Source organism: Malania oleifera, chromosome 8 (genome assembly GCF_029873635.1).
Source record: "Malania oleifera isolate guangnan ecotype guangnan chromosome 8, ASM2987363v1, whole genome shotgun sequence".
Lineage (NCBI taxonomy): Eukaryota > Viridiplantae > Streptophyta > Magnoliopsida > Santalales > Ximeniaceae > Malania > Malania oleifera.
Genome location: NC_080424.1, coordinates 46,563,409 through 46,579,184, shown reverse-complemented (window position 1 = coordinate 46,579,184; position 15,776 = coordinate 46,563,409). Strand labels below are relative to the sequence as shown.

Here is a 15,776-nt window from a genome sequence, read left to right as displayed (position 1 = left end):
TTCATGAGAGCTTGTACCTCAGATAAGGATGATTATATCAAACTTGAAGCATGGATTTTAAAGATAAAGCCTGAAGATCATGAGAGTATGAGGATTAAAGAGAACTTGAATAAAGCTCAAAGTTCAATAAAGATCAAAAGTATGAAAAAGTTCAATGAAGCTTGAAGTCTGAAAGATTAAAGATCAGCAAAGAAGATAAAGAGAACTCAAAGCAAAGAAGAATCAAATGAGTCTTTAGGACAAAGTCTTTGTAAGTACTTCAAGAATGGTTCAAATACGATTTTAATTTTGAAACTCATTAGGCAAAGACAGACTTAGAGACCATAGTTTAACTCTTGGAAAATGTTTTTCAAAGTTAAACAAGTTTATACTCCAAGAATAACTAAGCAAAAATGAGAGAGACAAAAATGCTTTCAAAAGAAGATAAGTTTGCTGACAGACGACTATCTGTCACATGACAGACGATTGGTATGTTTTTGAAAGGGTTTAAACATGTTATAGAAGCCTAACAGACGACTGCCAAACAATTGACAAGCGACTTCCAGTGACAAGTGAGTCATCTGTGCGTTTTCTACAAGCTGATTGCTACCCTTCTGAGTTTGTTTTAAAACTGAATTGTTCTGGTAATAGACGACTGCCAACCTGAGGACAGATGAATGTCATCTCTCTTTTTTTGAATTTCAAAGGTTGTAATACATAGACAGCCAACTTCCAGTGACTAGACAGTCACATGGCTCACGGCAAATTTTCAAAATTCCAACGGGCAGATTTTTGAAATTCTAATTATTTGAAGCCCAAACTAAATTACAATTTGGACCCTACTCCAAGTAAACTTAGGGAACAAGTTAGAAGCCTTTCTACATCTATAAATACCCTCAAGTTTCATTAATTTAAACACTAAGAGAGACCAAGAAATCAATTCAACACTCATATTTCTCTCAAGCATTCTGAAATTCTGAAAGTACTCTATTGCTCACATCTTGCTGTAAACTTGCATGAAATATACTAAAGTCTTGCTGATCTTCTCACCAATCTTGTGCTTCAATTGCTAATTCTTTCATCTATTGAAAGAACCCTACAGTGATACAACTCTAGAGCTTCAATCTGAATTCCATATTCTGAATTTTATTGAAGTATATTATTGTGTTGTAACTGTTGTACTTATCAGCTATTTGAGGAGCAAATTCTTGTACACGAATTTTGGTTATATTTCTTGTAGATTGACGATTCCAAGGACTGTTTGGATCGTCGGCTAAGTAAGGGGATATTGCTTAGAGAGGCGGGCTCTAGCATAAAGAAGTGACTGAACGAGGGGACATCATTTGGAGAAGGTGGGCTCTAGCCTTAACCAAGGAGAGTTGTAAAGGTATTGTTCCGCCTGTTAAAGGAACGAGTTTAGGGAATCCTTTGGTGGTTTGCCAAATGTGAGAACGTAGGCTGGGTATAAGTCGAACCTCGTAAATATCCCTGTCTCACTCTCTCTTTCCCTTACTCTTTTTATTTCCAGTACATATACAACTGCGTGGATGTTTTAAATATCTAAATCATACAAACTACATAATTTGGAAGTTAAATAAACTTAAGATTTAATTTTGATTTGGGATTGCGGAAACCAAAAGGGGGTACGTTGGTTGATCAAACCTTTGTGGAAACCTTAAAAGGAAGTACGTTGGTTGGTTAACACCTAAAGAAAAATTAACCAATAGGTTATTTAAATTCTGAGTTGTTTGGGATTGGAGTTGTGGATTGCGTTGAAAAAAGAAATCATTTCATATATATGGGGCTTAATTCAAATTTATATACCCAGGTTTGACAACAAAAAGTTATATTATGATTGAATGGTTTTAAAGTTTGATATTAAGTGGATTGCATTTATATTCCAAAGAGTGCTGAAGCTTTCATAAATCAAAATAGTGCTGCAGATTACTTATACTTGGAAAATCAATTGGTTGCAACATTGTGGTTGATTGGATGATTTAATTGATTAGTTGATTACTTGTTTGGTTGAGTAATAGTGTTGTGGATTAAAAGAACTAAGTTCTTGTGTGATTGAACAAACAAGTCAGGAATTGGTTAAAAGAATTAAGTAGAAGTCTTCAAAGAAATTAAAAGAAATTTTTAAAGTCCAATTCACCCCCCTCTTTCTTAGGACTACACCTTACTTTTCAATTGGTATTAGAGAGGGGTTATAGCAAATCTTAAATAGTAACTATAAAAATATCTAAATGGCTCAATTAGGCGTAGCTCCCTTTGAAGAGGGACAATCTTCAACTAGGCTACCAATCTTTTGTGGACACAACTATTACTACAAAAAATAATGTTATTAGTGATGGTTTTAAACCGTCACTAATACTCACAAAACCGTCACTACTAGTATTAGTGACGGTTCTATGAGTATTAGTGACGATTTTTAATTAGTCGCTATACCAACCGTTACTAATACTTATTAGTGACGAATTTTTCAAACCATCACTAATAATAGAGTATTAGTGACGGATTAAAATCGTCACTAAAACTTAAGTCCGTCACTATAGATTCTACACCAGATCGACCAAAAATCGTCTCTGAAATCATAGTATTAGTAATAGTTTTAAAATTGTCACTATTTCTCTATTATTAGTGACGGTTTTAAAGTTGTCACTAATGCTAAATGATTAGTGATGGTTTTAAAATCGTCACTATTGCTCTATTATTAGTGACGGTGTAGAGCATTAGTGACGGTTTTAAAACCGTCACTCTTACTCTATTATTAGCAACGGTTCTAAAACCGTCACTATTATTCTATTATTAGTGACGGTTCTAAAATCGTCACTATTACTCTATTATTAGTGACGGTTTTAAATCCGTCACTATTGCTCTATCATTAGTGACGGTTTTAGAATCATCACTATTGCTCTGCAGAACCGTCACTAAAGCCATAGTATTAGTAACGATTTTGAAACCGTCACTAATACTTAAATTGGACAATTAGTAGTAAAATTAATTTTTTTTCCCAATTATTAATTCCTGTAAAAATCCATAATTGCAATAAAATTCATAAATTATTCAAAATTCTAATTCAAATTTAAATACAAATATATTATACAAATTCAAATACAAATATATTATACAAATTCAAATTTAAATACAAATACATTATACAAATTCAAATTTAAATACATTTCATTTGTTCAGATAACAAAAAAAGTGAAAAGTTGCATCCGAGTTGCATGACATCGTCCTGACGTTGTCACAGTTGCAAACCCTATAAATTAAGAAATTTTAAAAAATTAGTATACGGTTTTTGAAAATAAATCACAACCTAGCACATATATATGCATAAAAAATAAATGACATCATTGTAAGAGGAAACATCAGATTGTAACAACTATCTGCCAAAAGTGTAGTCTCCTTCTCCTTCTCCCATGGTGACAAATAGTAGCATAGGCTTCTTCTAAGCCCTATGGTCCTAAACTCTTATATTTATATATCATTTTGATTTAAATTTATTTTTTACTACTCTCTACTTTCCAGCCAATGCGAATATAGAAGGTGAGGAGATCTAGAGAGCATAGACACGAGTTAAGCTCATAGCTCTACGCACCTAACGCTTTTAAGTTTCCACTTTCCACAATCAGTTTGATTGTAGCGATTTGAATGTAAACAATATCAGTAAAGCTTTCTTTGTAGAGGACGAAAAATCACCCCTAAATATAGACAGTACACACCAATACAAAGAATGAAAAACATAGCAACAATGCAAATTAGGCAGCACACACTAGCACAAAGCAACACTATAGAACTTCAAAGGTTAAGTTCAAAAAGCAGTCACGACTATAGAATTCAGTATTCTAGGAGAAATCACAGATATAAATAGCCCCTCCAAGGTTCGCTTTGACCACATAGTCCACAACGAATAACTGCAGGCACTTAAGCAGTCGTGCTAACACTCAATAAACAATCTAGCAACAGCTAGAAGCATTTGCAAGCAGGGCTAGATGATCACATACACACACAACATCATTACAGTATCTTCACTTGACAACCAAATAGAAGAAGAATCAGAACAACAACAACAATTTACAAGAAACAGTATGTAATTGTCTTTAGTGTTTACATCAACAAACTACCACAAGCCAAACAACACCCGTAAGGAGTCGCTCACGGCGGAGAAGAGGAGATGAACTCCTAAACAAATCTCAAACCAGAGAAGAGATCTTTATTTTAAGAGTTGGCATGGGAGAGAGAGGGAGAAAGGAAGAGAAGTGAATATGACTAAGATTAGTTAGGCTTAGATAGGTTTGGTGTTCTAATACCATGTTGTAAATCTAAAATAATTAATGTTCCGATGAAGAAAATACAACTCTAGGGTTAGAGAGGAAGAAGAGAAGAAGAGATTAGAGGGTAAATACCAATTGACAATTCCTCTTTTTGATATAACATGGAGGATAAAAATCCCGTACTCACACCACCTAACAACTAAAATAACATAACCTCTTCTAACCAAAACAAAGAATCAACAACATATGACTAAAGGAAATATGAATTACAAGTGAATCCAAGATGAATTTAAATACTGTTTCATCATAGAATACAAAATCAGTGATTGAATACAAATATTATTTTGATTAGCATGCATGCTATGCTTAGATTAATAGGGAAATTACAATTTACAGATTTTTAGCCTAATTATTAACATTTCTTTTGCTAGGTTAGCCTAATAATTAACTTCAAACCCAACATCTTAATTTCATGTTCTAAATCACTACCCAAGCATAATCACCATCAATCATTTTTTTTTTTGGAATTATGGGCTAGTTAAAATATATTTTACTGAAAACTGATCCAAGTTTCCAAGGTTTCCTGCTTGCATCCATTACCCAAGAAGGTACCCCATTGAAAAGAAGAATTTTGCATATCTGGATCTCATCTGTTAATTTCTACATTTGAATTAGTCCGCAATGCCAACATATTCAGAAAACAAGCACATACTTGAACTCCTTAGGAGCTCCCTTCAGTCCAGTTGGGCCTAGTTGGTTTTTCCTAAAGCTGACTCACTACCATTGAGTTCCATCCAACCGCCAGGAGAGTTTAACCAATGGCTGGTATAGGCTTTCTATCTTCTTTCTTTTATCATAGTTTTTGAATGATAACTAGAAACTGCAGCAGAGACAAGATCAACATCAACTGGTCATTCATGCAATAGGCAATGGGAACTCTATAGCCACGCAACATGGTGTCAAGATTAGGGTTTGACGCAAGTGAGCACTATCAGGTCCCATTTGAAACTTAAAAAATATTAGGGAATGTAAAGGAACGTTTTCATGTTTGGTTATGGAGGTTAGTATGAAAGAAAATGAAAAATATTTCAAATTTACAAATAAAAATTTGATTTTACACATCATTAATATTTGATTTTTATAATTTTTAATCATATAAAAGAAGCTTTCATTTTTAATAAAATATAATATAGAAGGAAATACAATGAATAATGAGTTTTCTTCATATTTTCCTTTCTTTTCCTTTTCCTTACGTAAAATCCTTCATCCAAACAGATCATTAGGATTTGGGGTAAAAAAAAAAAAAATGTTTAGCTCATCACCATTGTGGGTTGAGACATAGGCATTCAATTTTTAATTTAATATCACTGCAGACACTCAACTTTGTGGTTTTAATTTTTTGAACTAATATTACTGCAGACACTCAACTTTGTGGGATTTTCTATAATGTTCGAGCTTCTGTTCCCAAAAATGATTATTAAATTATGAGGGTCAAAATCATATTCAATTTTGGAGGATGTTTTGGTGGGGGATTCTGTGTTGTCTTGTTCATTTGCTCATTTGTATCATATTTCTTCTCTTTATAATAATGTGATTTCCACCTTTTTAATTCTGGATGATGACTACTTCTCTTGGTATTTTCATGTTAAAATGGATTTGAATGATAAGGAGTCAGAGGAGCTTTCTTCTTTGCTTCTTTTGCTGTAGAGTAGTCATATCCCTACTTGAATGATGGTAGGAAGTGAGTTTTGGGTTCTTTGGGGGATTGTTTACGCGAGCACTTTCTTCTTACCTTGTTAAGGCTGAGTTTCTTTTCTTCTTCATTGGTGCAAATGGGAGGCTGAAGTCGCTTCTGAGATGAAGGTGCTTGTTTGGCTAGTGGCCCTTAGTAGAATTAACATGAACAATCTACTATAGAGTAGGACAATTTAAGGTGTTATCTCTTTGTGTGCTTTTAGAAATGAGAGTAGCTCGGAGAATGTTCCCCACTTGTTTTCACATTTTTCATTTTCTTCATGTTTGTGGAATATATTATTTGGAGTTCTCGGTGAAGTTTGTGTGTGCCAGAAGTTGGTGGAGGAGCTTTTGAGTATTTCTTTTAGTTTTGGAAAGGACATGGATGTCGAGAGATTGTGGAAGTGTGCTCTTTCTTCCATTTATGGGGAATTTGGTTTGATCGTCATGCTCAAATATTTTATGGTAAGTGGTTGTCACTAGATTTACTTTTGGGACAGGATGGATGTATTTGGCATCTCTTTGGGCTTTTAATGCAGTTTGTTTTAGAGATGTTGCTTTGAGGATGTCAACCATGATTGGGTGGCATTAATGAGCTGATTTTGTTTATTCCTTTTCCTCATTGGCTCCTTGTCCTCTTTTTTGTAATATTCTCTCCTTACTGTTCTAAAGAAGTTTATTTTGTATAAAAAAAAAAAAAAAGGTTTGAGAAACATCTACAACTTGTAAATGAGAAACATCCACCATCTAATACTCTCCATTAACTCTGCAACCCTGAGCATGCATCGCCATCCTACTTAGCACATCAACTATCATGAAACCTCCTCCATTTGCTTGTTTCAAACTTGCCACTTTTTGGGTTGCTTTTTTTTTTTTTTTTTGAAGTCATCACAGTACCGGCATAGGTTAAAAGATTAGTGCATAATAATGGTTGAATTAGCCATTACGTGATGGTATTTGCAATCCTGAAGTTGTAATATGTTGAAGACATCCCAGTTAGCAGGGTACTTACTTTAATGGCTGTTATAGACTGCTATGGAGCACTATAGACCTCTAGTTACAGCTCTGCTGCTAGATTGTTTGTGCGGTCCTAAAATTAAACTCCATTTTAAATTTATCAATTTTTTAATTCTTAACTTTTTTTAAAATTTTCAGTTTTAGGTTAATTCACACTATGTTTGATTTGTATATTTTTTTTATAACTAGCATCTAAATAATACATTTTATTTTCTCATTGAAATGACATAAATATTTGTATATTGTAAATTCCTTAAAAACAATATTAAAATATTTTTCTCACAGTTGATCTTGAGATTGAGTCGTACAATTCTACAATTCAAGTCTTGATTTTAATTACCACGAGTATGTAGTAAACATTGAAGCAACATCATTCATGAACGACACATTCTGTGCAGGGGAATGTCAAAGTCTGATATAAATGCTCTTGGGCAGAGCGTGAAACCATATCTTCCCTAGATTTTCGGAACCATTAAGTGGTGCTTGAATAACAAGAGTGCTAAGGTGAGGCAGCAAGCTGCTGATCATATTTCAAGGATTGCCGTTGTCATGAAACAGTGTCAAGAAGAACAACTGATGGGTCATCTTGGGGTTGTCTTGTATGAATATTTGGGAGAAGAGTATCCGAACGTTTTGGGATCAATACTGGGGGCTCTCAAAGCTATTGTCAATGTTATTGGTATGACAAAAATGACTCCTCCGATAAAGGATTTGCTTCCTTGACTGACCCCAATCTTGAACAATCGGCATGAGAAGGTGCAGGAAAATTGTATTGATCTTGTCGATCGAATTGTTGACCGTGGGGCTGAATTTGTCCCAGCAAGAGAATGGATGAGGATTTTTTTTTTTAGCTTCTTGAGATGCTTAAAGCCCATAAAAAAGGTATTCAGCGAGCAACTGTGAACACGTTTGGCTACATTTCAAAAGCCATTGGATCACAAGATGTCCTAGCAACATTATTGAACAATCTCAAAGTGCAGGAGCGTCAGAACCGCATGTGTACTACTGTGGCAATTGCAGTAGTTGCAGAAACATGTTCTCCTTTTATGGTACTACCAGCATTAATGAATGAGTATCGTGTACCAGAACTCAATGTGCAGAATGGTGTTTTAAAATCACTCTCTTTTCTTTTTGAGTACATTGGTGAAATGGGTAAAGATTATATTTATGCAGACACTCCACTACTTAAGGATGCTTTCATGGATAAGGATTTGGTACATAGGCAAACTGCTACATCTGTTGTTAAGCACATGGCTTTGGGAGTGACTGGTTTAGGTTGTGAGGATGCTTTAGTACCCTTGTTGAATTATGTATGGCCAAACATATTTGAGACTTCTCCGCATGTTATTAATTTCGTCATGGAAGTCATAGAAGGGATGAGGGTTGCCTTGGGTGCAGGTGTAGTCCTGAACTATTGTCTGCAGGGGCTCTTCCATCCTGCAAGAAAGGTTAGGGAAGTTTACTGGAAGATTTATAACTCATTGTATATTGGAGCTCAAGATGCACTGGTGGCTGCTTATCTTGTGCTGGAGGATGAGGTGAGCAACATATACAGTAGGCCTAGGTTGGTGATGTTTATATGAGGTTTAGTTTGTTTTTCATGCTTCAGGCGAATCTACAAGAGGCTCTTGGACAGGCTAGGACCTATCCTAGGGTTCTTTCCGTGGCTGCTGCAATTTGTTTGGATGTGCAAGCTTATTAAGCTAGATTGATGAACTGTTTGCTATTTGTTAACTTCTTCAGTAGTTTGCTAATTCAGGAACATTGTTATGAAATGAATACTTCACTATAGTGAATTTGATAGTTTTCATGTACTTCCTCTCTGACTTAATTTTCTATCCTTGTATTAATTTTGTATTACTTCCATCCTATCTTGAATTCCGTAAATGTACTGTTGGATCATGCCTCTTAACTTTAAATTGTGGGTATTCAGTATTGTAGGAGTATTCCTATGATAATAATATTCTTATGGTTTGCTTGGCTTGAGGGAATAGTTATTCCCTCAAATAAGATGGAAAATAGTTAAATTTTGGAAATTAAGGGAATAATTATTCCTGGTATATTTTTAATTATTTTATTTAACATGCAATAAGAAAGAAATAGATATTCTCAAATTTTGGGAATAGTTATTCTTTGTATATTTTTTATTATGGACTTAGAAAATGTTTCACATTGTTATTTGTCTTATATTAATTAATAATTTTTTATATAATTAATTGTGACCAATTTATTAAAACCAATCTATTGAGATTATGATAATTTTTACATTATCATCAATTATTTCACCCAGCTTTCATTATTAGCCCAAAATAAAAGTTAGATTCTCGTGTGCATTACAATCATGTGATGTAATATGTAATAAAACAAATAAATACAAATTATAGGAACTAAAAAAAAAATTGCATATATTTTGAAAGAAGGAAAGAAACAATTTTTTAGATGGAAAGGAAAGCTAATCAAGATGCAAAATTCAACACTTCAACATGCAAATGACACTAATATGAAATAGCCAAACTAAGGAAATTAGATCAAGGCAACAAGATGAAGCTCAGCGCTTTCATTAATCAAAACTGTTGCTGTAAACCAATCATATCCTGCAGATGTCTGATGCATGTGGTGACAGATTCCTAACCTGAAAGATGACGAAGCCCATTGCTTCCAACTTCAGTATCAGACAACTCCAGACTTTTCAGAAGTGAGTGACCTGAGGAGGGACAAGAAAAAGAAAGAAAGAAAGAAAAAAAATAAAACATTATTTTTGCAGAAAAAAATTAGCACTTGCGGATAACCGTATATTAAGTACTATCCCAGAAGATTATTGGAACATACTGTTCCTTTCAGTTAGAAGCCTTGGGAGCAGGCCCACCCAAAAAACAAAGAACAAAATTCAACCAACACCAGTGTAAGAGTCGTAGTGTACATATGTTACTTAGAAGACCAACATAAAAAGAACTGTCCAAATTTGCATGGCTACTGTCAAGATAAAATAAACCTAAACTTAAAAATTTGTCAACATACAATTAATTTTCTTTTGAACTGGGGCAGGCACACATTCTCGCATCATTCCTAACGTGCGTTTTGTGTGTGCGCAATGATTCCAATGCTCCATTCAACTGCTATGAAGATGTGGAAAGATATGAAAAATTAAGGTAATGATTTGAATAAACGATGAAGATGCAAAGATTTCTTTTCTTTTTTTTCCATACAGGCTCAGCAACTAAATAGAGGATTAAACCATTCATGAGCCCTACCAGCACAGCCCTCTGCCATTTTCCCCTCTTTAAGAAACCAACCATCAATGCCACTTCTCTTTCCCTTCACATATTTCATAATGCAATGGCTCTTTCCATTTCCTTGTGCATTAATAGACAAATAAAATTCTCAAATAAAAAGCTTTTACACCCTAGAAATCGATCCATCCCCTCCCCTCATGGCCCCACACCCCTCCTGGGAATGATGGGGGACACAGGCAAAAAATTTCTTGCCCTGTCGTGAAGGAACCTTTCCCTTCGGCAGTGAGGGAATTGTGAATTTTATCAAATAATGTGCTCAAAACAGAATCAGCAGGTTTTTTGTCTTTCGCTAATCCTTAAAAGTAAAAGTAAATGTTAAAATGGTTCACAAAACAAAAAAGGCTATGTATTGGCCAAGGATAACGCCATTGATAACGGTGCAGACAACCATGTATTGGCCAAGGATAATGCCATTTATAATGGTGCAGATGGTTGTGTATTGGCCAAGGATAACACCATTTATAATGGTGACTGACATCCTGCACAAAAGATTTCATAGGTTATGTGGCTTGTACAAATTCATTTGGAAAATGCTAGTCAGTTATCATACTGCTTTACAAAACAATTGGTGCATACAGCACAACTATTAAAATATTAATGGAACACATCACCCGACCTTTAAATGCAAGGTCTTTTGAATAATATCTTAAATAGAGCAACACATGTCAAAGACTGCATATTTCAATTCAAATTACTGTTGCACTGATTTGAACATAACGATGCGGTGATTCCAATACATAAAATAAAAATTCAAAGCCAAGAAAGAAAGTGTGCGCATGAGTTGAGAAAAAGTTCAACTGTCAAAATTTTGACCAAAACATTACTTTAAAAATGGGTTTGACCACATGTTTGCATTAACTGCTTTCTAGAGAAAGCCACAAGACCCACAGCAGCAGGAAAAGTCTAAAGAGACCACCTAGAGGCAAAACTTCAGGGCTTTATGGCTCAAGGAGGGGAACAGGAACACTAGTGTCTTCGACCAAATGAACATGCTCACTGAACATTCAGCAGTTGTCAAGATTGAAATTGAGGGGGAGACTTTAGTTGAAGAAGAGAATATTAATAAGGGCATTTGTGATTTCTGCAAAGACTTTTTACTGAACCTGCAGTTTGGAGACCAGCAGTGGATGGCATCATGTTCAACTTCCTTGATTCTACCACAGTGCTGTGGCTTGAAAGGCCCTTTTGTTAAAAGAAAATTTATCAAGCTCTCAAGGATAGTAATGATGATGAAGTGCCTAGCTCCAATTGTTTCTCCTTAGCTTTTTACCAAGAAAATTGGGGTCTTCTCAAGCAGGACATTCTCAGCATTTTTGAGGACTTCAGAACAGGCAGGTTTGTAAGTTGCATTAATTCAACATTACCTTGATTCCCAAGAAAACGGATCTTGCAACAGTAAGAATTTTCACGCAACCAGCCTTGTGTGATGTATCTACAGATTCTGCCCAAACTTCTAGCTTATAAGGCCTAAAAGAGCTACATTGGACAGCACCACCATGAATTCATATCAGGCAGGCAAATCATGGACACAACCCTCATCACTAATGACGTTGTGGATGCTTATTGTAAGGATAGGAAAAGGGGGTTTGTTTATAAGCTTGACATGGAGAAGGCTTTTGATCATATAAATTGGAACTTTCTCCCTCATATTCTTAGAAGAATGGGTTTCAGGGAGCTGTGGTTTAAATGGATTGAACAATGAATTACTACCCCAATTTTTCCAGTGTTCATCAATGGCAACCCTTTGGACTTTTTTCTTCTTCGAGAGGCCTAAAGCAAGGTGAGCCCCTCATCCTTCTTGTTTATATTGGTAATGCAAGTTTTGAGCCTTCTTGAATAAAGCCCCTGAAGGAGGCCTCCTCAAAGGTCTCAATATAGGGAAGAATGGGGATGTCATGGAAGTTTCTCTTCTTCTTTTCACAGCTTACACCATTATTTTTTGCAAAGAGGATCCTGGCTTTAGTAATGATGAAGATTGGGTCCAATACTAATTCCTAGCAATTAATATATGTTAAAAGAATTCATTTATTTCGGTTTCTCTTGATTAAATTATCATGGTTCAAATTTTGAGAGTTTTAACTTATTATTTGATATAATATCTTGATATTTAAGTGGAGAAAGGAAGATATAGATTCATTATTCCGGTAAATTAGTTGAGTATTGAAAGAGTTTCATACAACCATAAAAGAAGGATGATAAAGTACCTTTTACATACCTTCTAATGAGAGGAGTCACCCGCATCATCTGGACGGGATTGCCGTATCATTTGTTCTATCTGCACTTTCCAATTCTTCATTACTTGCATCTCCACTTCCTAATTCGACATATTTTCTTTCAATTGCTAGTTCTCCCCTTCCACCATTTGCATCCGGATAACCATCGCCTCCTCTTGAGCCTCGGTGGCTCGATGCTCTCGGTCAATCTCAGCACGAGATGCCGCACTGAAAGAAGATGATGATGTTGGGGCACTCCCAAGACCATTCATCCAGCCACCCGATCGTTGCCCAAGCACCTGAGTGCAGATCTCGTCATTCGTCATCGGCTGACTGCCCTCTGCAACGGGTGCATCCCTCAGCTCAAGCATCTTTGCCTATTTTCAGCCTTGAAAATGATGAAAATGAAGAAATAAGAATACAACTGACATTTTGAATAAGATAATGAACTAAATAATCTTCTTGACTTACATGTTTCATCTGCGCACCCTGGCACCACTCCCCTGATGGCCTCTGATGTGTTCTATGATACAGATCCGCCCTCAATTCCAAGTCGCTAGTGACGGGATCACGCTACATTATCATTTAAAAGTTCATTAATATGAATTCAGTGGTGTCAATATAAATAACACTTGTCAGGTAATGGTCAGATAGTTTCGTAGCAATTACCTTTCGATGATTGACGAACAATTTCGAGCCACCGCAGTGCATCGTATCTAGTTTGCTGCGATTCGCAGCATTTTTTTCACAGATAGCCTACAAATAGATGTAATGACTTTTTATTATTCACATAAATATGAAAAAGTAGTTATTGTAATTAATAGAAACACATCACTTGATAGTTAGGGTCGCGAAAATGGCGACACTACCCGCCAATCCTCTAGGGAGATCTTATCGTATGGGTGCACTTCTGCCTCATCTCCCATCTCCCTAAAATGGTTGCTCATTTTGCTGCGATTGGTCTTAAACCAAGAGCACAATTGTGTGTTCACCGCCTTTTTGACATGGTCTGCGGTGAAAATGTCCATATCAAACTCTTCCTGTATATGAAATATATATTGAATGTTAGAGAATCTTTTGGGTAATATATTAAAAGTGAAAGAAATGTTTTAGGGTTACTTACCAAGATGCGCTCATATAGAACCAAGCGCTGAGCCTCCGTCACCTTTGGCCAGGTGAAGCAGGTGACTGGAGCATATTGGAGACATATAATTCTAATGCAAAGCTCTCGTGACCAGGCTGTGCACCAATCGTCAAGCGAGGCTGTAAAGCCTGGAGCAATGTCGATACGAATCCGCCGCCTAGTCCTCTCTGGGTGCTTCTTTAGCGCAACGTTCTTCGCTGCACCACAACCTGAACTCGTTTGCGTCATAGAGGTTGATGCTGAAAGAAGAGTTAAAGAACAATAAAATAATCATACACATGAAATGACAATAAATATATTATTCTAAATCAAATACTCGTAACCTTACCAACGCTACTCATTATGGACGACAACTCACCCTAGGCTTGATCCCCAACTGATGGATCCATGTTGGGCTGGGGTCCCGAGGGCTCAGATGGTGCCGCATCAGCCCCGACATGCTCAGTCGCTCTCGAGGATGACCCATCATCCTCATGGGATGATGTCGTTGATAGCCTAGACTGAAGTAAGCGACGACGACCTCCTGGTGCCATGTCTGCAAAATAATTCACAAGTAAATATAAGAAGATTGGATATTAAATGGATGCATAGTAAATATATTTTCACTTATTTTCACATGTCAAATACACGGTGACAACATAACACGCTTACCCCCTATACATCCTTAATATCAGTATCATCCTCACTTTTTAGGGTGTCTTCCTCTTCACTGCAGTACTCAACCATAGTTTCATCTTCTCCATCAATTTCATCACTGTCGATGAAGTCAACATGTATAGAGGGTTCAATTCTAATGTCAGCAGTTCCTACGTGTTTTGCCATGGCACCAACCCTATTTAATGGTATAGGATCGGCTCCTTCCTCGGCCACATTGATAGCAGATTGCGTTGCTACGGGATCAAATGGCTGATCTTCTTGGAAAGCATCATCGCTGACACTTTTCTCCCCATCTGTGACTTCTATAATATCATACAAACTTCGAGGAGGAATTTTTTGGGCCATACGCCATTCACCCTTTAAATTTTGTGTCCTTAAGGTATAACACTTGTTCTGCCTGCGTCGCAAGCACAAAAGGGTCGTTTTGATACCATGTTTTACTGAAATTGACACTAGTAAAGTAGGCATCCATATTTATCCCACTCTTTTTATTGCTAATGTCCCACCAGGTACACTTGAAGATGTGGACAAGTCTGTTAGCTCCATAGTGAAGCTCTATAATGTCATCCAACACACCAAAATAGTCAATTTCCTTATCTTCTTCTGTGCCTAGCACCGCAACTCCACAATTTTGGGTTCTTCTATGCAATTTGAGGGACTTCGTATGAAATCGTAAGCCGTTGACAATGCAACCGCTGTAGCGGTTAACTCGTTGATCGAGGCCACATGTCAACGCATACAAATCTTTACTTGCTATTGGTTCTTTATTATAATACATGACTTTCATCTATTAATTACAAAGGACTTTAGATGAGTAAACCATCAATATTAAAAATGTACATTGTAGCGAACTCAGGCAGTAGTTGTTACTTACACGGAACCCAAACCAATTGACAAATTCCTTCTTATGTCTTTCGTTAACATTCCTTTCATTTTGAGCCAAAAGTTCAGCTTTATGTTCGCTATATGCAACAATAATACATGTTAATGTCAACTAAGTATATATGCATATGTAAATACAATGCAAAGTAAGGAGTTTTGAACCACGTACTCGATATATGGAATAATTTCATCACAATTATTGAGGATGTAAAAATGTGCCTTTCGTAGGTCGTCCATATCAATGAAATCCTAAACCCGTGCACCGAACGGTCGAACATTTCCTCGAAATATAAAGCTCCTCGGTTCTTCATCTTCGGCATTAATAGCATGAACGTCTTCATTTCGCTCCTCATGAGTGAACCTTGTTTCAATATCATGTAGATACATTGAGCAAAATGCAAGACATTCACTGTCAATGTATGCCTCAACGATTGAACCTTCCAGTCATGCCTTATTGCGCACATACCCCTTCAAAGTGGATAAAAACCTGTGCATTTTACACAACATTAGTGACTTGTACACATAAAAGAAAAAAGCAAAGAAATCACGAAAACATTGTAGGACTTTATAATTTACC

At 36.1% G+C, this 15,776-nt stretch overlaps 1 pseudogene; it reads left to right on the top strand.

Moving 5' to 3' along the window:
• Positions 1-7,700: 7,700 nt before the first annotated feature.
• On the top strand, positions 7,701-8,593 carry LOC131162435 (uncharacterized; annotated as a pseudogene).
• Positions 8,594-15,776: the final 7,183 nt, after the last annotated feature.